The sequence below is a fragment of the Bombina bombina genome, chromosome 5 (assembly GCF_027579735.1).
Source record: "Bombina bombina isolate aBomBom1 chromosome 5, aBomBom1.pri, whole genome shotgun sequence".
Classification (NCBI taxonomy): domain Eukaryota; kingdom Metazoa; phylum Chordata; class Amphibia; order Anura; family Bombinatoridae; genus Bombina; species Bombina bombina.
The window spans coordinates 685117794-685140736 of NC_069503.1; the positions used below are offsets into that span (position 1 = coordinate 685117794).

General features: G+C 38.8%; 1 protein-coding gene and 1 long non-coding RNA gene across 3 annotated transcripts in view; one reads left to right on the plus strand and one right to left on the minus strand.

Annotated features, from left to right (window-relative positions):
* Positions 1-13936, minus strand: part of LOC128660702 (uncharacterized) — a 133694-nt gene extending 119758 nt beyond the window's left edge. Inside the window, exon 1 of the long non-coding RNA XR_008402575.1 lies at positions 13827-13936. This is a non-coding gene — a long non-coding RNA (uncharacterized LOC128660702). The remainder of the gene's footprint in view (positions 1-13826) is intronic.
* Positions 1-22943, plus strand: part of GMDS (GDP-mannose 4,6-dehydratase) — a 1339054-nt gene that overhangs the window by 1009111 nt on the left and 307000 nt on the right. The gene's annotated exons all lie outside the window — the stretch shown is intronic.

Sequence of the window (22943 nt, forward strand, 5' to 3'; positions counted from 1 at the left end):
TTATGACTGCTGCATCGGACGCGATCCCCTTTGCTCGTTTTCACATGCGACCTCTTCAGCTCTGTATGCTGAATCAATGGTGCAAGGATTACACAAAGATATCTCAATTAATATCTTTAAAACCGATTGTTCGACACTCTCTAACGTGGTGGACAGATCACCATCGTTTAATTCAGGGGGCTTCTTTTGTGCTTCCGACCTGGACTGTAATTTCAACAGATGCAAGTCTCACAGGTTGGGGAGCTGTGTGGGGATCTCTGACGGCACAAGGAGTTTGGGAATCTCAGGAGGTGAGATTACCGATCAATATTTTGGAACTCCGTGTAATTTTCAGAGCTCTTCAGTTTTGGCCTCTTCTGAAGAGAGAATCGTTCATTTGTTTTCAGACAGACAATGTCACAACTGTGGCATACATCAATCATCAAGGAGGGACTCACAGTCCTCTGGCTATGAAAGAAGTATCTCGAATTTTGGTTTGGGCGGAATCCAGCTCCTGTCTAATCTCTGCGGTTCATATCCCAGGTGTAGACAATTGGGAAGCGGATTATCTCAGTCGCCAAACGTTGCATCCGGGCGAATGGTCTCTTCACCCAGAGGTATTTCTTCAGATTGTTCAAAGGTGGGAACTTCCAGAAATAGATCTGATGGCGTCTCATCTAAACAAGAAACTTCCCAGATATCTGTCCAGATCCCGGGATCCTCAGGCGGAGGCAGTGGATGCATTATCACTTCCTTGGAAGTATCATCCTGCCTATATCTTTCCGCCTCTAGTTCTTCTTCCAAGAGTAATCTCCAAGATTCTGAAGGAATGCTCGTTTGTTCTGCTGGTAGCTCCGGCATGGCCTCACAGGTTTTGGTATGCGGATCTTGTCCGGATGGCCTCTTGCCAACCGTGGACTCTTCCGTTAAGACCAGACCTTCTGTCACAAGGTCCTTTTTTCCATCAGGATCTGAAATCCTTAAATTTAAAGGTATGGAGATTGAACGCTTGATTCTTGGTCAAAGAGGTTTCTCTGACTCTGTGATTAATACTATGTTACAGGCTCGTAAATCTGTATCTAGAGAGATATATTATAGAGTCTGGAAGACTTATATTTCTTGGTGTCTTTCTCATCATTTTTCTTGGCATTCTTTTAGAATACCGAGAATTTTACAGTTTCTTCAGGATGGTTTAGATAAGGGTTTGTCTGCAAGTTCCTTGAAAGGACAAATCTCTGCTCTTTCTGTTCTTTTTCACAGAAAGATTGCTATTCTTCCTGATATTCATTGTTTTGTACAAGCTTTGGTTCGTATAAAACCTGTCATTAAGTCAATTTCTCCTCCATGGAGTTTGAATTTGGTTTTGGGAGCTCTTCAAGCTCCTCCGTTTGAACCTATGCATTCATTGGACATTAAATTAAGAAAGTTTTGTTCCTTTTGGCTATCTCTTCTGCTAGAAGAGTTTCTGAATTATCTGCTCTTTCGTGTGAGTCTCCTTTTCTGATTTTTCATCAGGATAAGGCGGTGTTGCGAACTTCTTTTGGATTTTTACCTAAAGTTGTGAATTCCAACAACATTAGTAGAGAAATTGTGGTTCCTTCATTATGTCCTAATCCTAAGAATTCTAAGGAGAAATCATTGCATTCTTTGGATGTTGTTAGAGCTTTGAAATATTATGTTGAAGCTACTAAATCTTTCCGAAAGACTTCTAGTCTATTTGTTATCTTTTCCGGTTCTAGAAAAGGCCAGAAAGCTTCTGCCATTTCTTTGGCATCTTGGTTGAAATCTTTAATTCATCTTGCCTATGTTGAGTCGGGTAAAACTCCGCCTCAGAGGATTACAGCTCATTCTACCAGGTCAGTTTCTACTTCCTGGGCGTTTAGGAATGAAGCTTCGGTTGATCAGATTTGCAAAGCAGCAACTTGGTCCTCTTTGCATACTTTTACTAAATTCTACCATTTTGATGTATTTTCTTCTTCTGAAGCAGTTTTTGGTAGAAAAGTACTTCAGGCAGCGGTTTCAGTCTGAATCTTCTGCTTATGTTTTTCATTAAACTTTATTTTGGGTGTGGATTATTTTCAGCAGGAATTGGCTGTCTTTATTTTATCCCTCCCTCTCTAGTGACTCTTGTGTGGAAAGATCCACATCTTGGGTAATCATTATCCCATACGTCACTAGCTCATGGACTCTTGCTAATTACATGAAAGAAATATAATTTATGTAAGAACTTACCTGATAAATTCATTTCTTTCATATTAGCAAGAGTCCATGAGGACCGCCCTTTTTTTTGTGGTGGTTATGATTTTTGTATAAAGCACAATTATTCCAATTCCTTATTTTATATGCTTTCGCACTTTTTTATCACCCCACTTCTCGGCTATTCGTTAAACTGAATTGTGGGTGTGGTGAGGGGTGTATTTATAGGCATTTTGAGGTTTGGGAAACTTTGCCCCTCCTGGTAGGAATGTATATCCCATACGTCACTAGCTCATGGACTCTTGCTAATATGAAAGAAATGCATTTATCAGGTAAGTTCTTACATAAATTATGTTTTTCTTATTTGGTCCGTTTTTTTTGTGTTCAATATCCCTGTTATGGAGGATTCTGAGATTGTGGAGATGGACGTCTTCTATTTCTGGTGAAGAATACGAATTGGCCCGGGTGATACATGCCCTCCAGTTATGTTCCGAATGCCGTTTTAGTGTGTTCATTTCCTCGGGATCGGGGAATCAAGGGGCCGCTGAGATGTCCGCCTCTGGGAGTTCCTTCCCTCGAGTGGCGAGTTCCCTACCACCAACTCTTACTATGCCTTCAGGTAACCCAGATTTTGCTTATCCTTCTCTGGGAGGTGGCTTGTTCCCTCCGGAGCTGATGGCACGTTTTCACATGTCCATAATCATGGCTCTGGCACATCTACAACTACCAGAAGTGTGCTTACGATATTGTATGTGTTCCGTTAGCCGAGGCTCCTTAGGCATGAGGGGGCCTACTCGGCTATCTGGGGGAACAACCTTCGGGGCCAGTGTCGTCTTCTGCTCCGACGAATATATGCTGTGCCTTCCGGTATAGACTGGCGCGCCTTTGTGTCCTACTGAGGCACATTTTGGCGTTGTTGGAGGATCCCATCCTTAATGGATATGGGGATTCTCAGTCTTCACCCTCGAAAGGCTTGCAGGCTTAGGTATAAGAGGATGACGTAATCTTCTTATAACCTTGTTTATTGAGTATCCTTTCCAGTTCTGAGCTTGAAGAACAGGATCCTGGTCCTGCGGGTGTGTATGTTCTTCTTGGGCGATAACCTACGGGTTGCCTTATTTTTTATTTTAATCCGGTTAGGATGATTTTTTATTTTAAACTCATATTTATGCATTTCCTTCGGGAATGTTTTCTGGAATCGATGCTTGCGATTTTTTTGATTGCTCAGTTTACTTCTACAGAAGTTTATTTGGTGTGAGGTCATGTTAGTCCTATGTTTGCCTGCTGTTTATCCTCCATCTCTGTGGGTGACTATCTGTGGCCTTGACAGTATCAACCCTTGGTTTCAGGCTGGTCCTGATTGGGTTCGGATCCTTCTGTTCTTGCAGCCTGTTTCAGACAAGTGGCGCCTGTTCTGCCTGGCTGGTCCGGTTGGGGCGCCGAGTGCTTCACATTATTTTTGGTGTTATTGCTTGTTTGTAACAAGTTCAGCTAAGCATTTTGAGAGGACTGGGCGACTGGGACTCGGTGAAGTTCCACTGCGACACTCTGTTGTTCCATTATTTCGTCAGGATTTTGAGTGTTTCCTTCCCCGCGTGGGTTGGAAGTTTGTTCTACTCACTCTTGGGGTGACTTGTCCTCGATGTTCTCCCTTGGTCTCTAGAGTCTTGGCACGTCACTGTCGTGCCCTAGCTCCTTTTCGGAGTGCTGGACTTTCGCAAGGGGTGTTCTCTTCCTTTTGGGTTGGGATCTACCAGTGAGTCTTGTTCCCGTTCTCCAGGGTAGTCCGGTTGTGTTCCCTGGGGTGTTGTTTGTTTTAAACAATTCTGGGGCTTGGACCTTTAGTTTTTGTCTTGGATTTTTCTGGATGTCTGGAAACTTATTATCCTGTGGCTGGTTCGGGGCGATCCAGATTTTCCAGGGACCATAGATTATGGCCTATGGACTGGCCAATTGAGTCTGCTTGCAGCCTGGTCAGGATTCTGGGCGCTTTCGGATGCGCTCCTTATGGCTTGCCTTGTCCTTTGAACGATTTGTGCTCCCCTTCAGGGGGAGTTCTTTCTGTGTTCATTAAGTGACGTCTGGATGTTTTTCATTTGGCTTTTGTTTCCAACAGACTATGGCTCATGTCTGGTTAGCATGTGCGCTGTTCTTATGTGCCTTTCCCTTTGGGTGGGGTGGTTGTTTGCCCTTCTTAAGGAGGGGAGGGCCGTTTCCTCTCTCTGGAGGGTTGTTGTCCTGTCCTGTGTGCAGGAGGTTGAAACAGGTGTTTTTATCCTGTATGGTCTGTTTTTCGTCTGTGGAGATTGCAATCTCCATGTTGAGACTGTCAGTTATGCTGGATCTTCATAGGGATCTACGGCATCTTGCTATGTTCTTCTCCTATGGGGTTCTCTTTCGGAGGACCCATTTGAAGGAGCTCTTTGTGCTCCCGAGTTCTGTTGGGGTGGCTGAGTTCTCCCCATTCCGTCCTTCCCTGGGGGTTGATGTGAGCCTCTTTGAGGTTCTGTGATCTCCATGTTCAAGATGTTGAGAAGGACTGGCGGCTTTTGGATAGCCTGTGATGTGCTCACTGTTTAGTGGATGTTTTTGCAGTCTGACGATTAGGGTTTGATATCACTTTTCAGCTGCTCTTACTTGCCTGCAAGTATTCTATTTCAAAGTCATCCTGGTATGACTGTGGCATGTGGTGTTGACTCAGGTGTTCGCTTATCTGGGGTTGCTGCATGTATTCAATCTCTGAATATTTTGATATCTTGTAACTTCAGGACTCTATCTTCAGTTGTCCTTTAGGGTGCAGTTGCACTGTTTTTAGGAGCAGTTTTCTCCTCGGTTTCAGATTCCCAGTCTTAACCTAGGTAGGGATTTGCTGGCCTGGTGCCCTCAGAATGGGCCGCCTTTTGTACCCACCCGTTTTGCATTCAGTGTCCTCTATAGCTTGGGTATTGTTTTCCCAAAAGTAATGAATGCAGCTGTGGACTCTTTCCATTTATGAAGAAAATTTCCGTGTTTTTTATGTGGGGCTTCTATTATATTTATTCTTCTGGCACCTTTTCACCCTGATATTTCTTCTACTGTTTCTTGTTCCTCGGCAGAATGACTGGGGGATGAGGTAAGTGGGAGAGGTATTTAAGCCTTTGGCTGGGGTGTCTTTGCCTCCTCCTGGTGGCCAGGTTCTGAATTCCCAAAAGTAATGAATGCAGCTGTGGACTCTTTCCATCTGAAGAAAAGAAAATTATCACGTAAGCATAATTTATGTTTTTGCTACCGGGTGTGTCTGGTTTTCTGTGCTAGTGGGATAGCAACTTCTGGAGGGGTAAGACCTAAGCAGAGCTGAGGGTTTTAAGTGCTAATTTATGTTTTGTTGCTTCATATCAATAAACTTAAAGGGACACTGAACCCATTTTTTTTTCTTTCATAATTCAGATAGAACATGAAATTTTAAGCAACTTTCTAATTTACTTCTATTATCAATGTTTCTTCATTCTCTTGCTATCTTTATTTTAAAGGCAGGAATGTAAATCTTAGTAGCCAGCCCATTTTGGGTTCAGCACCATGGAGAGCGCTTGCTTATTGGAGGCTTACATTTACCCATGAATAAGCAAGCATAACACAGGTTCTCAAAAGGGCCGGCTCCTATGCATCACATTCCTGCTTTTTAAATAAAGATAGCAAGAGAACGAAGAAAATTTGATAATAGGAGTAAATTAGAAAGTTGCTTAAAATTTCATGCTCTATCTGAAGCATGAAAGAAACAACTTTGGGTTTAGTGTCCCTTTAATTTGGCATCTATTTTTTTTGTTAATTGTGAACTGATACCCAATTATGGACACTAATGCTGAAGTTGATTCATTTGAAAAATGCTTATTGTGTTTGGAGGCTAAGATAATTCCTCCTGTACAGTTTTGCTCTTCATGTTTAAATAAAACTTTAAGGTTTACAGATAAGTTGACTCTCCCTGAGCCTCCTGTCTCTCAGGATAGTGTTATCCTAGCTATGCCTCAGCTTTGCCCTCAAGCTTCCCAAGATTCACATGCAATGCCCTGCGGTTCCTCTCAACCTCCTGGGGGTGTTTTTTTACCTGGGAATTTCGCTGCGCAGATTACTTCTGCTGTTTATGCAGCTTTATCAGCTTTTCCAAAGGTTTCTGGTAAACAAAAGAGGAAATCTAAACATATTGATGTTAGTAAGGCTGACTCCGCTAAAGCCACGTTAGTCAGTTTGTCTCAATTATCTGATGAGGATGATTCTTCAGTGGCTTATGAGGGGTAATTGTCAGATTCTGATACTGTACTGACAAATTCTGCAGATTCAGAGGAGATTAATTTCAGATTTAAGTTAGAACACCTTCGAGTTCTTTTGAAGGATGTTCTTGCTACTTTGGAAGAATTTGAATCTGTTGCAGAGAATCCAAAGAGGTCTAGTAAGCTTAATAGAGTATATGATGTACCCTCATCTGTGGAAGTATTTCCAGTTCCTGACCGTATGGCAAATATTATAACTCAGGAATGGGATAAACCAGGGATTCCTTTTTCCCCCTCCCCTGTTTTTAAAAAGATGTTTCCTGTTGCTGACTCTATTCGTGACTCGTAGAGCAGGGTGCCCAAGGTAGAGGGAGCTATCTCTACTCTGGCTAAGAGAACTACTATTCCTATTAAAGATGGTTGTTCTTTCAAGGATCCCATTTATAAGAAGCTTGAGGCTTTTTGAAGAAGATGTACATTCATCAGGGATTACAGTGGCAACCTGTTTCTAGCATTGCTATAGTTTTGGAGGCATCTTATTGGTGCAATGATTTATCTAATCTTATCCTAGAAGAGACTTCTATAGAGGAGATCCAAGACGGGATCAAGGCTCTCAAGCTAGCTAATACCCTTATTTGTGATGCCAACATGCAAGTTCTTAGGTTGGGTGCTAAGATTTCTTGTTTTACTGTTTTAGCTCGCAGAGGTATCTGGTTAAAATCTTGGTCTGCAAATGTTACTTTCAAATCTGCCTTATAAGAGTTAAACCTTGTTTGGACCAGGTCTGGCAGAAATTATTTCTGACATTTCAGGTGGAAAGGGTGGAATAGACCTAAGGGTCGCCAGAATTCTAATTTTCAATCCTTTCCTGTCCGGTCAGCCTTGGAATAGGGGGAAGCAAGCTAAGAAGCCTTCCGTTTATTCTAAATCAACATGAAGGGGCTGCCCCCGATCCTGTAGTGGATCAAGTGGGGGGCAGGCTTTCTTTTTTTCAGCAGGCTTGGATACGTGATGTTCCAGATCCTTGGGCCATAGATATAGTATCCCACGGTTACAGAATCGGATTCAAAACTTGTCCTCCCAGGTGCAAGTTCCACCTGTCAAGGTTATCTGGGAATCAGATAAATAGAGAGGCCTTTTTAAACTGTGTAAAGGATCTATCATCCCTGGGAGTGATTGTTCCAGTTCCTCAAGCGGAACAGGGTTTAGGATTCTATTCAAATCTATTTGTAGTTCACAAGAAGGAGGGCACTTTTCGTCCCATTCTGGACTTAAAGTGTCTCAATCAATTCCTCAGGGTTCCATCCTTCAAGATGGAGACCATCCGTTCTATTCTTCCTTTGGTCCAAAAGGGTCAGTTCAGGATGACCATAGATCTGAAGGACGCGTATCTTCATGTTCCTATTTAGAGGGATCATTACCAGTATATAAGGTTTGTCTTCCTGGACAAACATTTTCAGTTTGTTGCCCTTCCTTTTGGCCTTGCTATAGCTCTTCTGGCAGTGGTGAGGTCCCAGGGTATAATTGTGGCGCCTTATCTAGCTGACATTCTAGTTCAAGCGCCATCTTTTCATCTAGCAAGATCTCATACTTAGATGTTGTTGTCTATTCTACATTCCCACGGGTGGAAAGTGAATCTCTGAAACAGTGTCCTTGATCAAGATACAAGGGTTTGTTTCTTGGGAACAATCATAGATTCCCTGTCCATGAAGATTTTTGTGACGGACATCAGAAAATCCAAGCTTCATGTTTCTTGCCTATCTCTCCAGTCTGATATTCATCCATCTGTGGTTCAATGCATGGAGGTGATTGAATTAATGGTTGCCTCCATAGATATTATTCCTTTTGCTCACTTCCATCTGAGACCTCTGCAGCTATGAATGTTCTTTCAATGGAACGAGGACCACTCAGATCTCTTGCAGAAGATAAATTTGGATTCCCCAACAAAGTCTCACTCTCATGGTGGGTTTCACAGGACCATCTGTCTCGGGGCACGTGCTTCCTGAGGCCTTCCTGGAGGATTATGAGCACGGCGGACGCCAACCTGTTAGGCTGGGAAGCAGTTTGGGATTTCTTAAAGACACAGGGTCTGTAGACTCCAGAGGAGTCGTCTCTTCCAACAAACATCTTGGAGTTGAGAGCAATTTTCTATGCTTTAATAGCTTGGCCTCAACTAGCTTTGGTCCGTATTATCAGATTTCAGTCAGACAACATCACCTCGGTGGCCTACATCAATCACCAGGGAGGAACTCGGAGTCTCACGATTGCCATCCACTTACCAGGGGTGGACAACTGGGAGGCGGATTTTCTAAGCAGGCAGACTATTCATCCTGGAGAATGTGCTCTCCACACAGAGGTTTTTACAATGATAACTCTCTGGTTGGGGGTTCCGGTGTTGGATCTGATAGCGTCTCGTCAAAACGTCAAACTTCCAAAGTACGGTTCAAGGTCAAGAGATCCTCAAGCCGTTCTGGTAGATGCTCTAGCGGTTCCTTGGAGCTTCAACCTAGCATAGCTGTTTCCTCAGTTTGCTTTGCTTCCACAAGTAATTTCTCGCATCATCTGGTTTGCGAATCTGGTAAGGATGCCATATTTTCCTCCGTGGAGGTTACCTTTCAGGAAGGACCTTCTACTTCAGGGTCCCTTTCTTCATCCAAATCTGGTTTCTCTGAAGCTGACTGCTTGGAGATTGAACGTCTAAGTTTGGCTAGACATGGCTTCTCTGAGAAAGTCATAGATACTATGGTTCAGGCTCGTTATCCAGTTACTTGCAGAATTTACCATAGGGTATGGTGTAAATACCTTCATTGGTGTGATTCAAAAGGTTTTTCTTGGAACAAAGTAAGGGTTTCTCGAATTTTGACTTTTCTACAGGAGGGTCTGGAGATGGGTTTGTCAGTCAGTACTTTGAAGGGTCAGATTTCTGCTCCGTCCTTCTGTATAAATGTCTGGCAGTTCTGCCAGATGTTCAGTCTTTTGTTCAAGCCTTTGTCAGAATCAGGCCTGTGTTTAAATCAGTTGTTCCTCCTTGGAGTTTTAACCTTATTCTTAGAGTTTTACAGCAGTCTCCGTTTGAGCCAATGCATTTTGTTAGTATTAAGTTTCTATCTTGGAAGGTTTTGTTTCTTCTTGCTATTACTTCTGCTCGTTTCCGAACTTTCGACTCTGCAGTGTGATTCCCCTTACCTTATTTTTCATGCTGATAAGGCTGTCATTGGTACTAAGCTAGGGTTTCTCCCTAAGGTAGTGTCGGATCGCAATATTTATCAGGAAATTGTTGTTTCTTCTTCCCAGAAGGAACATCTTTTGCATAACTTGGATGTTGTGCGGGCTCTTAAATTTTACCTTTAAGCAACTAAAGATTTTTGGCAGACTTCTGCCCTGTTTGTTGTTTTCTCTGGTAAGTGTAGGGGTCAGAAGGCTACTTCTCTCTTTCTCTCTGGTTGAGAAGTGTTATCCGGGTAGCTTATGAGACAGCTGGACAGCAGCATCCTGAGAGAATTACGGCTCATTCCATTAGAGCTGTTTCATCTTCATGGGCTTTCAAAAATTAAGCTTCTGTGGATCTGTAAGGCGGCTACTTGGTCCTCTTTACATACTTTTTCCAAATTCTAGAAATGTGATACTTTTGCCTCAGCTGAGGCTTCTTTTGGGAGAAAGGCTCTTCAAGCGGTGGTGCCTTCAGTTTAGGTCAGCCTGTCTTGTTTTCCCTCCCTATTCATTCTGTGTACTCTAGCTTGGGTATTGGTTCCCACTAGTAATTAGAATGTTTGGTGGACTCTAGGCCATAGGAAAAAAAATAAAATGTGTGCTTACCTGATAAATGTAAATAAATGTGTTCCGGGCATAGAGAGTCCACGACCCACCCTTGTTCAAACCTCACTCACCTCTATATCCTTGTGTTACTTCTTTTTCCTTTCTCTTCGGCCGAATGACTGGGGGTTATGGGTAAGGGAAGTCCTACTTAACAGCTTTGCTAGGGTGCTCTTTGCCACCTCCTGCTGGCCAGGAGTGAATATCCCACTAGTAATTAGAATGTTTCGTGGACTCTCTATGCCTGGAAAGAAATACATTTATCAGGTAAGCATAATTTTTTTTATTTATTTTTTTAAAGTTTCCAATTTACTTCTATTGTCAAGTTTGCTTTGTTCACGTGTTATTCTTTGTTGAAGAGATACCTGGGTAAGTAGTCTGCACATTCCTGAAGCACTCAATGACAGGAAATAGTTCTGCCATCTAGTGCTCTTGCTAATTTATAACTGCTGCGATATAGTGTTGCAGTCCTGCACACTCCTGAGCTTACATCCCTGCTTGTTTGTTTTAATCTTGTTCCAATAAAGAGAACTTTTATTATAGTACTGTTGACCACTCCAGTGTCTTCATACTTTTCGGGAAATTGGCAGTATCCCTGGGCTTTACGTGCACTCAGCTCTACTTTCTGCTTTATTGTTCATGATATACTGCTTTTCAACAAATGATAAGAAGAAAACAAGAACATTTTGATAATAGAAGTAAATTGGAAAGTTTTTTTAAAATTGTATGTTCTATCTGAATCATGTAATATTTAGTTTTATGTCCCTTTAAGCTACATTAGTAACAGCACATTTTTTTAATTTGCATTCATTTTCAATTAGTTTTTTCAGTATAAAATGTAAACAATTCTCAAACTTGCTAGGCTGAAAACAAAACACATTTGGGCCATGATAGCAGATATTAGCAGAGTACCTATCCAAGTATTAGTTCATGTACTCACATAGCTTGCTCAGAGACCTGTCGGGACCAATGTGTAAATTACAGCTCACACCCAAAGAAAAATCTCAAGAGGATGAAGATGCTACACATATACAGTACTTGAGTGTTATCAATCACTTAACCATCAAAAGTACCACAACACCTTACACTCTTTCTCCCTTGCCCAGATATCCAGTCAGTAATTCACAGAATCTAATAATGAGAACACTCATCCACAGTCCTTTTACTATGATTTATCAGCAATCTAAAATTAAGATTCCTGGTGTTTCAATAAAAAACTGCTTTATTATTAGAAATACACGTGTAGTCATTTTATCTGTTAATACTTTTTTAGCAGAACAAAAACAATTTAAGGATCAAAACTGTATTTTATTTTTTATTGTTGATTCCTGTTGTTGTGAGGTCAGGGAGCTATTAGTTTGCAGAACCCAATAAACTTCAGTGTATCTATTAATAACTCTGAATGCTTAAACGGGATCATGTCTGCTACCTACTGCAGTGTAGTATTGTGTACATCAGAGGAGGAACAGCATAGATATATTGCTGCTGATGTAGTAGCTGTGAAAATTGTTTTTTTTTTAATTATTTTATTAAACTTCCAGTAAATGCAAACCTATTTTCAGTGGTCCTAATTTTCTCACACACACTTTGCAAGTCTGCCTACCTGCTCCCATGCTCACTTACCCCAGCAACCCAAGTGTAGGTGTAAAAGCCCTGTAGGTAGCCCAAGTGTAGGTGTAAAAGTGCTGTAGGTAGCCAAAGTGTAGGTGTAAAAGCACTGTAGGTAGCCCAAGTGTAGGTGTAAAGTGCTGTAGGTAGCCCAAGTGTAGGTGTAAAAGTGCTGTAGGTAGCCCAAGTGTAGGTGTAAAAGCGATGTAGGTAGCCCAAGTGTTGGTGTAAATGCGCTGTAGGTAGCCCAAGTGTAGGTGTAAAAGCGCTGTAGGTAGCCCAAGTGTAGGTGTAAAAGTGCTGTAGGTAGCCCAAGTGTAGGTGTAAAAGTGCTGTAGGTAGCCCAAGTGTAGGTGTAAAAGCGCTGTAGGTATCCCAAGTGTAGGTGTAAAAGTGCTGTAGGTAGCCCAAGTGTAGGTGTAAAAGTGCTGTAGGTAGCCCAAGTGTAGGTGTAAAAGTGCTGTAGGTAGCCCAAGTGTAGGTGTAAAAGTGCTGTAGGTAGCCCAAGTGTAGGTGTAAAAGCGCTGTAGGTAGCCCAAGTGTAGGTGTAAAAGCACTGTAGGTAGCCCAAGTGTAGGTGTAAAAGCGCTGTATGTAGCCCAAGTGTAGGTGTAAAAGTGCTGTAGGTAGCCCAAGTGTCGGTGTAAAAGCACTGTAGGTAGCCCAAGTGTAGGTGTAAAAGCGCTGTAGGTAGCCCAAGTGTAGGTGTAAAAGTGCTGTAGGTAGCCCAAGTGTCGGTGTAAAAGCACTGTAGGTAGCCCAAGTGTAGGTGTAAAAGTGCTGTAGGTGTAAAAGTGCTGTAGGTAGCCCAAGTGTAGGTGTAAAAGTGCTGTAGGTAGCCCAAGTGTAGGTGTAAAAGCGCTGTAGGTAGCCCAAGTGTAGGTGTAAAAGTGCTGTAGGTAGCCCAAGTGTCGGTGTAAAAGCACTGTAGGTAGCCCAAGTGTAGGTGTAAAAGTGCTGTAGGTGTAAAAGTGCTGTAGGTAGCCCAAGTGTAGGTGTAAAAGTGCTGTAGGTAGCCCAAGTGTAGGTGTAAAAGCACTGTAGGTAGCCCAGGTGTAGGTGTAAAAGCACTGTAGGTAGCCCAGGTGTAGGTGTAAAAGCACTGTAGGTAGCCTAAGTGTAGGTGTAAAAACACTGTAGATAGCATGCTTGTCTTCATGATTTCATTATATTTAGGCTAAGACATGGACCAGTGTCGTCTGGGAGGAATTATGCCATCTGTGAGCAGGTAGATTGAAACATAGTTGTTGAAGGCAGATAAGCAGAAGGCTTTTCAAGGCCGTCTTCTGCAGCATAAATTTGTTAATTCCTTAGGATGGCCTCAGGCATATCCTTTACAATATGTGTCTTTACCAACTCTATTGAAAGCCTATACCACTGATCAACCACTCTTTCTTTAAAGAGGTTCTTCTGCAAATGACACTTAAACCTATTAAATTCATGACAACTTGGCTTAAATTTAATTTATATATATATATGTGTGTAATTTTTTTTTATATACATTTTTAATCATAAATGGGATTTATTTAAAATAATATCAAATATGTTTATTTAGTGTCCCTTTGGCATCTCCCTAATGTGTGATCACTATATACTTTTTCCAACCTAACCACTGTTTATGTTTGCCTTTCTTGTAAGAGGCTTTACCTTTGGAATCTTGTCTCTTTAATCTGAGCTACATGATAGTGACTAAGTAGTGTTAAGGAAACCTGCTTGCATTGTGGTTACTGTGCATGTTCACATATTCATAGACTGTGCTCTTTGTTGCTGCCTGCTGCAATGCATACAGATTTCTTTGTTTACTATCTCCGCTGAGCCTGTAACGTCAGCTCATTTATCTTTCAGGTGTTGTAATAATTGACCTCAATCAGTATTCCATTATCTTAAACGGAGCAATTATCCACATTGTCACTTTTGCATTTGCTCTTTTGACCTTAAGGTCATGGAGGCCTAGTGTAACTAAATCCCACAAAATTATTCCCTTACCTGTCATATAAATAGTCATCCCAGCGAAACGAGACCCAAGGGGGCTTTTGCCAAGGTGTTGAGAAGGCCAGTCTAACTCGATCCTTTATTCTGCTCTTTAAGGAATGCAGTACTGTTCTGGCACTCTATCAAAATAAAACAAAGTTCCATTTTTCCCTTTTTTTTGTAGAAAGTGAGCAAGAGGGAGCACCCCTGTACTCACAAACGCTTCTTTGTGGACTGCTTTATTGAAATTTCCATTCAACTCTCCCATCTGTTAGCTGTGTTTACCGCTATTACCAAGGAAAGAATTCAGCACTCTCTGTTTGAGGACCTTGGATCATAAAACTGTCTGGATTATTTCAGCTATATTTATAACTAAGTTAATATTACTTTTCTAACAGGTTTAAAGCTTTTAATTCCCTCACGTTCATTATTCATAGCAGTTTTTAGCGAGTCTTACATGAACACATCTAGGTAATCATTTCTTTTTGTCCTGTAGTGTTTTTTTCAGTGTAAGTGCCTTTAATAACCTTTTTTTTTTTCATTAGACTTGCTATTTTATGCTATACCTTTTTTATTGCAGACAGTAATTGTGTTCAGAACATAAAGCTGGCTTAAAGGTGCAGCCCTAAGAAAGGCTGAAAAAATAAAGACTATTTTTCAGGGTAATACTATAGAGGCCTCATGACATAGCAAGAGCTATTTGTGTGATTAGCACCTTTTGGTTTGAATAAAGAGAACGCTGCGTGACCTAACTGTGATGTACTGGGGTCATTTTATTGCTTGGATCCTATGGTCAGTAGTATGTAAAAAAGTGATGTTAAATATTTTTGCCCACAAATGTTCAGTGTTCTGCGTCAAACTTATATTATTGATCACAAAGCTTCATAATAAGGACTGTCTCTATAATGGGTTCTGGTGGGACGACGGGACCATACAGCACCTGAGGAGCGTATGATTGCCATAAATTATATAAAAGTGCCCAAGTCAGTTGTGCATTTCTATGTATCCTTTTTAAATTTTAGATGATTAAATTCGGTGCAATGGTTGGGTTAAGACTGTAGTGGAAAGCAAGGGCGGGGGGGAGTCATTTTATTTTCAGACCCAGGCAGCACATTATTTGTGCAGTTCCTTGAGCCAGCACTGTTCATAATTGCATATTTAATATAGAAAGGTGGTTTATTTGACCGTGTGTAGCAAAGAAAACCTTTTTACTAATCAGATGGTGGAGAGTGTTATACAACAACTATTATTCACCACACTGTAAAATATCTGCATAAAAAATAAATATTTTTCAAAGTATTTAAAACGTTTTCCTTTGTTTTTCAGTCCTGGAAAATAACTTGTTAGCATTTAAAATAGTGTTATGACTTTTATTATTATTTTAAAGGTGAAATGCAAAACTGTTCCTAAGTCCATTATATTTTACTATTCACCATGCAACATGTTAGCGTGATTAGAATATGTACTATGTTAGCAGTGTAGATTTTAAAGGGACAGAGTACAGTAAAAAAAAAATCCCTTAATGTATTTTCAATGACTTGTTATACCGCTACATATTATAAAATGAATGAGGTATTGCATTGTTAGGTTTATTTGTGTATATGAAATAGCTTGTTTTGTGCTTTGAAACCACAGCCTATTACAATGGGTTAAGCTTGCAGGTATTATCAGATATCATTATATCACTTTTATGTACACACACATGCTCCCTTATTTTATATTTGTCTGTAAATCAAAGCTCAATACTTTTAGGTTTATTTATATATGTGCGGACAGACATGATCCGCTATAGCGAACCATGTCCGCCGCACGTCGATAAATGCCGACAGCATACGCTGTCAGCATTTATCATTGCACCAGCAGTTCTTGTGAACTGCTGGTGCAATACCGCCCCCTGCAGATTTGCGGTCAATCGTCTGCTAGCAGGGGTGTCAATCAGCCCGATCGTACATGATCGGGCGGATTGCTATACAACGCCTCAGAGGCGGCGTATTAGTTTAGGAGCAGCGGTCAATTCGGCCCTTGTTAAATAGACCCCTTAGAGAGAACAATGGAAAATTATAATTTTATTAGGTATCTATTCTACACCCCACCGGGAGTGTAATTTCTTCTGCTGGTTGTGTTTACATAGCCTGTCAATATCCTGGACTTAAGTATAAAAACTTTCAGTATAGGTGGGGATATCACAGGCTAAATCAGCTATTTCAAACGCTGAAATAAGGGTAAACGAGCTACTTGTAAACAATTTAATACAATCCTGCAGGTAAAATAGATAATTGGGAACAAGTTAAATGGGAGAAAATGTTAGATTACTCTGTATTTTATCACCTTTTCCCAATCACTGCACAATTTACAGAAAAATCCAGTCCTCCTTTCCCCCTTTCCTCTATTCCAGTTGCTATATGAGAACCAAGAAACCACCCAAAAACCCGCCCAGATTACACAGCCCCCTCACACACATTCTGGCTTCAGGCACAGTTGTGATTGTTTTCTATTCTTTAGGTTACTATTTGTCTCTGAATGACAGTTATGTCCCTCCACTTACCATAAAATGTTTATATGTAGTAAGAACAAAAAATCAATATGCTTCATAATTTATTTTGCCTGGTTTTTACCACAAATTACATATGAAAGTTAAAGTTTTCCGCTGCCCCCCCAGAGAAGCTGCAGGGTATCCTGCAGGATTCAGAAACTTGACCTTACAACATGCTACACTTTAGTTGCTTGATTGGTTCAGGAGCTCATTTATATCTTTATTCTAATTGGCCAAAGTAAATAAGAGAAAAATACTTGAGGCTTCTAAGTTTATGCAAATTTTGGTACAACATTACAGTATTAAAATATTTTTTTATCATGCAGATATTTTACCATTCAATTTTAAATATGTTTATATTCTATGAAGATTTAAATATGTTTATATTCTATTAAGGGATATTAAAAAAATGTAAAAATGTTATTAGTGCACGATTGCTGCATATAACTGTGTTAAAATAGGCAGTCTGGACCCAATTCTTTATTACTTATTTTTACATACCAGACAAGCATCTTGCAACGGGTTCCACATCTTTAAAGGGACATTAAACACTTTGAGATGGTAATATAAAATGATAAATTGTATATAATAAACCAGCTCTGCAATATACTTTCATTATTTATTTTGTCCTCTTTGCCTGTAATTCCATTCTGAAATTGTAAACTTTTCAATTCCTGTTAGAAATGGAAGTGCAGAACACTGTTAAATCCAGCACAACCATTGGCTGCACACTCTAGTGACCTATTTATAACTGACCCTAATTGGCCACAGCAGAGAAGGTAACACAAGTTACAACATGGCAGCTCCCAGTGTTTTATAGACACTACAACTTTACACTTATTTTGTCACTTTTTAAACAACTAATGAAACTTTAAAAAATACATCTACATGTTAGTCGTGGCCTAATCTTTTCTTTCAATGCATCATTCTATCTAGCATGTATTTAGTGTTTAATGTCCCTTTAAGCTTGTAAGAAGTAGATCAAACTTTTAAATAATTGTTTATTAGCAGCCGAAAATGGCTGCCACAGCTTTCTTCTAGTCCCTTTAGCTGTTTTCTTGTATGATAGTTATGCAGTGCACATTTAACATTTTTCAGTTAGCTCTTTCAAATTGCACATGCACAAGTCAATTGGTGGCTAAATGTAGCCACTAATCAGCAAGCGCTACCCAGGGTCTGAACCAAAAATGGTCCGGCTCTTAATTACATTCCTGCTTTTTCAACTAAAGATACCAAGAGAATGAAGAAAACATGATAAACGGGTATAATATGAGTAAACTAGAAAGTTGCTTAAAATTTCATGCTCTATCTGAATCAAAAATTTAATTTTATATCCCTATAAGTTTTGCTATTTGTTTAATATATTAATCACATTACCAAAGAGTCAACATTGTTGTATTGTTAGATTGATATTTGCCAAATTGTATTTACTATATTAGTCTTGGGTTTTCTCAGGATTTCCTATATAATAAATCTAAGTGGTGGTAGCAGAGATAGTTTAGTGTGGATGCCTGGATGGCATTGAGGTGAGTTTGGGCATTTTTCTGTGTCTAGTACAGACATATAAGGGACATATAAGGGTGTTTTGTTAAAGGGACAGTCTAGGCCAAAATAAACTTTCATCATTCAGATAGAGCATGTAATTTTAAACAATTTTCCAATTTACTTTTATCACCAATTTTGCTTTGTTTTCTTGGTATTCTTAGTTGAAAGCTTAACCTAGGAGGTTCATATGCTAATTTCTTAGACCTTGAAGCCCACCTCTTTCAGATTGCATTTTAACAGTTTTTCACCACTAGAGGGTGTTAGTTCACGTATTTCATATAGATAACACTGTGCTCGTGCACGAGAAGTTATCTGGGAGCAGGCACTGATTGGCTAGACTGCAAGTCTGTCAAAAGAACTGAAAAAAAGGGCAGTTTGCAGAGGCTTAGATACAAGATAATCACAGAGGTTAAAAGTATATCATTATAAATGTGTTAGTTATGCAAAACTGGGAAATGGGTAATAAAGGGATTATCTATCTTTTAAAACAATAAAAATTCTGGTGTAGACTGTCCCTTTAACCCACTGAACTAAGTCACAGGTTTGCCTGAAGTAGTCTGACAGTGACTGATAAAGTTGAAAGGGTTAACCCTCTATGTCACAAACTGGTGATAGTTGGAGGGCTGGTTTACCATTTCTGTGATAGATACTAGGAGAACAAAGTAAATTTGTTAATAGAATAAATGGAAAAGTATCTTAAAATTGCATGTTCCTTTAAAATGTATTTAATGACCCTTTAGAAATATATCAGGTAAAAATGCATTGGGCAAGTTTGTATGTGATTGCTTATGACTACCTTTTTATTTGTTTGGTTTCCTATACTAAAATATAATGTGCAATATATATTTAAACATGGTTTAGTAAAGGTATCATTTGAACAGCACTGAAACTAAAATTCCTTTCTTTTTCCATTAAGCATGACATATGGTTTAATACATTACTGGACATAAATTTATGTTGTGGGTCTAGAGCCAACCTGTGCATTTACACTACAAAATCGGGATATTAGCTGAGTCACAATGCAGTTTAATAGCTACAAGTATGCTGATGTTTGGTTTTAAGAGATATTAAAACTATCTGCAGCTGTGAAGGAATATCCCTCCCCAGTCATTTGGCTGTGCTTTTAAAGACTTATGCTTTATTTTTCTCTTTTTAAAGATGTTGTGGGAAGTGTTCCATATAATGTTAACATATGATTTTGTATGCAAGTGCAAAGCAAACTGTACATGCATTTTTTTGGGGGATATTTTCTTTTTCTTCTTAAAGGGACATGAACACAACATTTCTTTTCATGATTAAGATATAAGCAAATGTGAAAGCTGTTTCAAATAGTATGTTCTGTTATCCCATTTGCTTCATTGTCTTTTTATCCTTTATTGAAGGAGCAGCAATACATCACTGGGAGTTAGCTGGAGACAGCAGTGAGCCAATGACGATAGACAAATATATGCAGCCACTAATCAGCAGCTAGCTCCTGAGCCTATCTAGATATGCTGTTCAACAAAGGATACCAAGAAAACAAAGCAAATTTGATAATAGAAGGGAATTTGAAAGTTACTTTAAATGTATTGGTCTTGTTGAAACTTCAATGAAAAATGTTGGTTTTCATGTTCCTTTAATGACGTCATGTTTATTCTTTTACTCATTTTAGGCTTAAAGGGACATCGGGGTTATACTTTAAAATGTTCAATTATTTGTAGTAAAACAACTTTACAATACACGCTATTTATCTTCTACCCTTTCCATGTAATTTAACTCTAAACATTGTGGGCTTTCCAACTACTGATAGAATTGGTAGTGCAGACTTAGCACTTCTATATTCCTCAGCGTGCACACTCTAGTGAATTTAAAGGGACATTCATTCTTTGTGTATGCAATTAAAGGGCCACTGTAAGTAAATATTTTCTATGCCTGTTACTAACTAACTACCCCAAATACGCTTTTTATCAATAGCATTTCATTAACATATCTCTACCGTATATCAGAAATCTTGTCTGCAAATTTAATTGTTTTCCAAACCCACTCCGTGGGTATCCTTTGCTCTGTACCAATCCGTTTACAATACCTAGGTTTCAAAATGGCGCTTTAAACACAAAGTTATTGGTTTAAGTATTTTGAACATGCAGTGCTGAAAATAGTGGGCAGGATAACGTGACATCATCGGCGAATAAAAGATATAACTTTTATAACGTTATGAAACTTCGTTTTGGAGAAAATATAGGTCAGTAGGTATTAATTAATGTTTATTAACTTTAATATGTTAGTTGTTTAGCTTAAAAATTATGACAGAAAGTAATCCTTTAAGCATCACATTACCAAAAATCCACATGTACAATAAATGTTTTAAATAAAGTAAATGATAACAAAATGATAATTCAGCTGGACCTTCCTGTTTTAAAAAACCTTTTAAGTATTTATGCAACATCATGTGGCAAACCATGGACATATATAAATAAGCTGCTAAACTGATCAAGCAGTCACTGTGTGGAATGTAGCAGGGTCAGAGTTCAGCTCAGTAATCATGTGTTATTTCACAATGAATCTACATGAATCTCTTGGGGGATCATCTTTCATGGTTTGGACATACTTTTAATAGCACTCCTAAGACATTTATCAGTAAAACCAAAAAAAGCCCTGAAGCTGACATTGATGAAGTTGCATACAATTAATTACTTCCTATAATACTAAAATACAATTGGGTAACATTCCCCAATGCTAAAAATCAAGGGGGGTTTGAGCTTATTAAATTAAAGGAATATGGAAGTCAAAATTAAACACAAAAAAATAAATTTAAAAAAAAACTTTTACATTTTTGCTTGTTATCAAATGTAACCTATTTTTCTTGGTATCCTTTGTTTAAACGTATGTCCTTTCCACCCCAGCATACTGAAGTATGAGTGTGCACTTGTCTTGAGCACTAAATGGCAACTGTGTTTGCAACAATGTGTATAACAATATTACACATATAGCGCTTAAGATACTTGCACACTCCTGAGCCTACCTTAGTATGCCTTCATGGAAAGGAGCTAAGTTTCAACAAAAGATACTAAAATAAAGAAGTAAATAGGTTAATAGAATATCCCTTTAAATATTGTAGTATTTGTGAGATTAGCCCTATATTACTAAAGAATCAACATATGCAAGAATCTGCTTTTTATAATTAAGCAGTGGCCCATAGCTAAAACACATGCCTGTTATAAAGATGGGCAATAGCCAGGTTTCTTCTATATTAAATCTGAATTAAGGCATGGAATAGTAGGGTTGCACCGATACCAAGTATTTGCATGAGTACTTGTACTCGTGCAAATGCACCGATACTTAAACCGATACCTCCACTTCCTACCCATATGCTATCTTGTGGTGTTTTTTCAAACTGCATGTTCCCATTTCATTTTAAACTGGAGACTAAACTAAAAATTGTTTACTACTGTTCTGCCAATACAAATTGCTGTTATTTGTATTATTGTAGGAGAGATCACTGTACCTGGTTCAGACAAACCCCTGAAGTACTGGGCAGTTAATAAACTGATTTCCAGCTCTGACTAAAATGGCCCAAAAATATCTTTCTGCACCATGCAGTAGTGTGGAAAGTGAAAGACTGTTCAGCTTAGAGTCGAACCTCCATACAAATGTCAGATTGATGTTATATAACAGCCCTACAACCCAATTGCATCACCCCTTTAAATGTAATATTTTATTGTAATATTTTTTATTTATAAACATGTTCAGTGAACTTTGTGACAAAACTTTTATTATTTTATAATGTCTTTTGAATTACATGCCTTTATAATTATAAAGAAGGAATCTTAAATAATTAGTCTGTATTGTGCTTGGTAAACTGTCACATGACATTAAAAAAAAAAGTATTGGTAATTGGTATCGGCGAGTATTTGAAAACAAGTATCGGTACTTGTACTCAGTCATAAAAAAATGGTATCGGTGCAACCCTATGGAATAGTATTTACTGGCAATTTAAAGGGACATGAAACCCAAAACAATTATTTTATGATTCAGAAAGAGAATACAATTTAAAAAAAAAACTTTCCAATTTACGTCTATTATCTAATTTGCTTTATTCTCTTGGTTTCCTTTGTTGAAGAAGCAGCCGTTCATTACTAGGAGCTATTTAACACATTGGGTGAGCCAATAACATGAGGCATGTATATGCAGCCACCAATCAGCAGCTCCTGAGCCTACCTAGGACTATAGATATTTAAAATATTTTCTTCTTTTTTTTTAAAATAATTGTATAATTGTCTCAAGCATATTAAAACCCCAGAAACCCACACATCAGCTACATATAAAAAATGTAGACTATTATTTTATCTGCAAACGTGAATGTAATAGGTTGGTAGATGATAATTTGCACAAATATATTCTCATTACCTCTGCATATGGGTCTTAAATCAGTTAACGGTAATTAGTAATAGATCATTCATTGGACATGAAAGGCAAAATTAAACATGTTTACTTCTTTTTTATTTTCATTTTTCTTATTATTATTTTTCTTCCATTATTTCCAGAAAAAAGAGAACTTATACAATTACAGAAATAGCATGAAAAAAAGATACAGATTCCACCTTAACAATCTGTTATGAGAGTTATTTACATACTTTGCTTGAATCAACAAAAAAATCCGTAGTTGAAGCATCCATATACTGAAACGTTTATGCTTCTGTTATCAAATTTGCTTAATTCTTTTGGTATCATTTGTTGAAAAGCATACCTGTTTAGGGTCAGGAGTAGTAATGCACTTCTTGGAGCTAGCAACTGATTGGTAGATGTGCACGTATTGCTCTTGTCATTGGCTCACTGTGATCAGCTAGCTCCTAGTAGTGCACTGCTGCTAGACTTTAACTATACAGTTAACCACATTACAATGGAATAATTAAATTCTCTAACACGTTAGAGCATTTTCTTTTTGCAGTTTTATAAAATGGCTTTATTGTCCTTCTTTACATTTTTCATTTTTTAATTATCTTCTATCAAAAGTTATATTAAAATATAGTGCACCAGAGATGAAAGGTTCCTTGTGACTGTATGTTGCTCTGTAT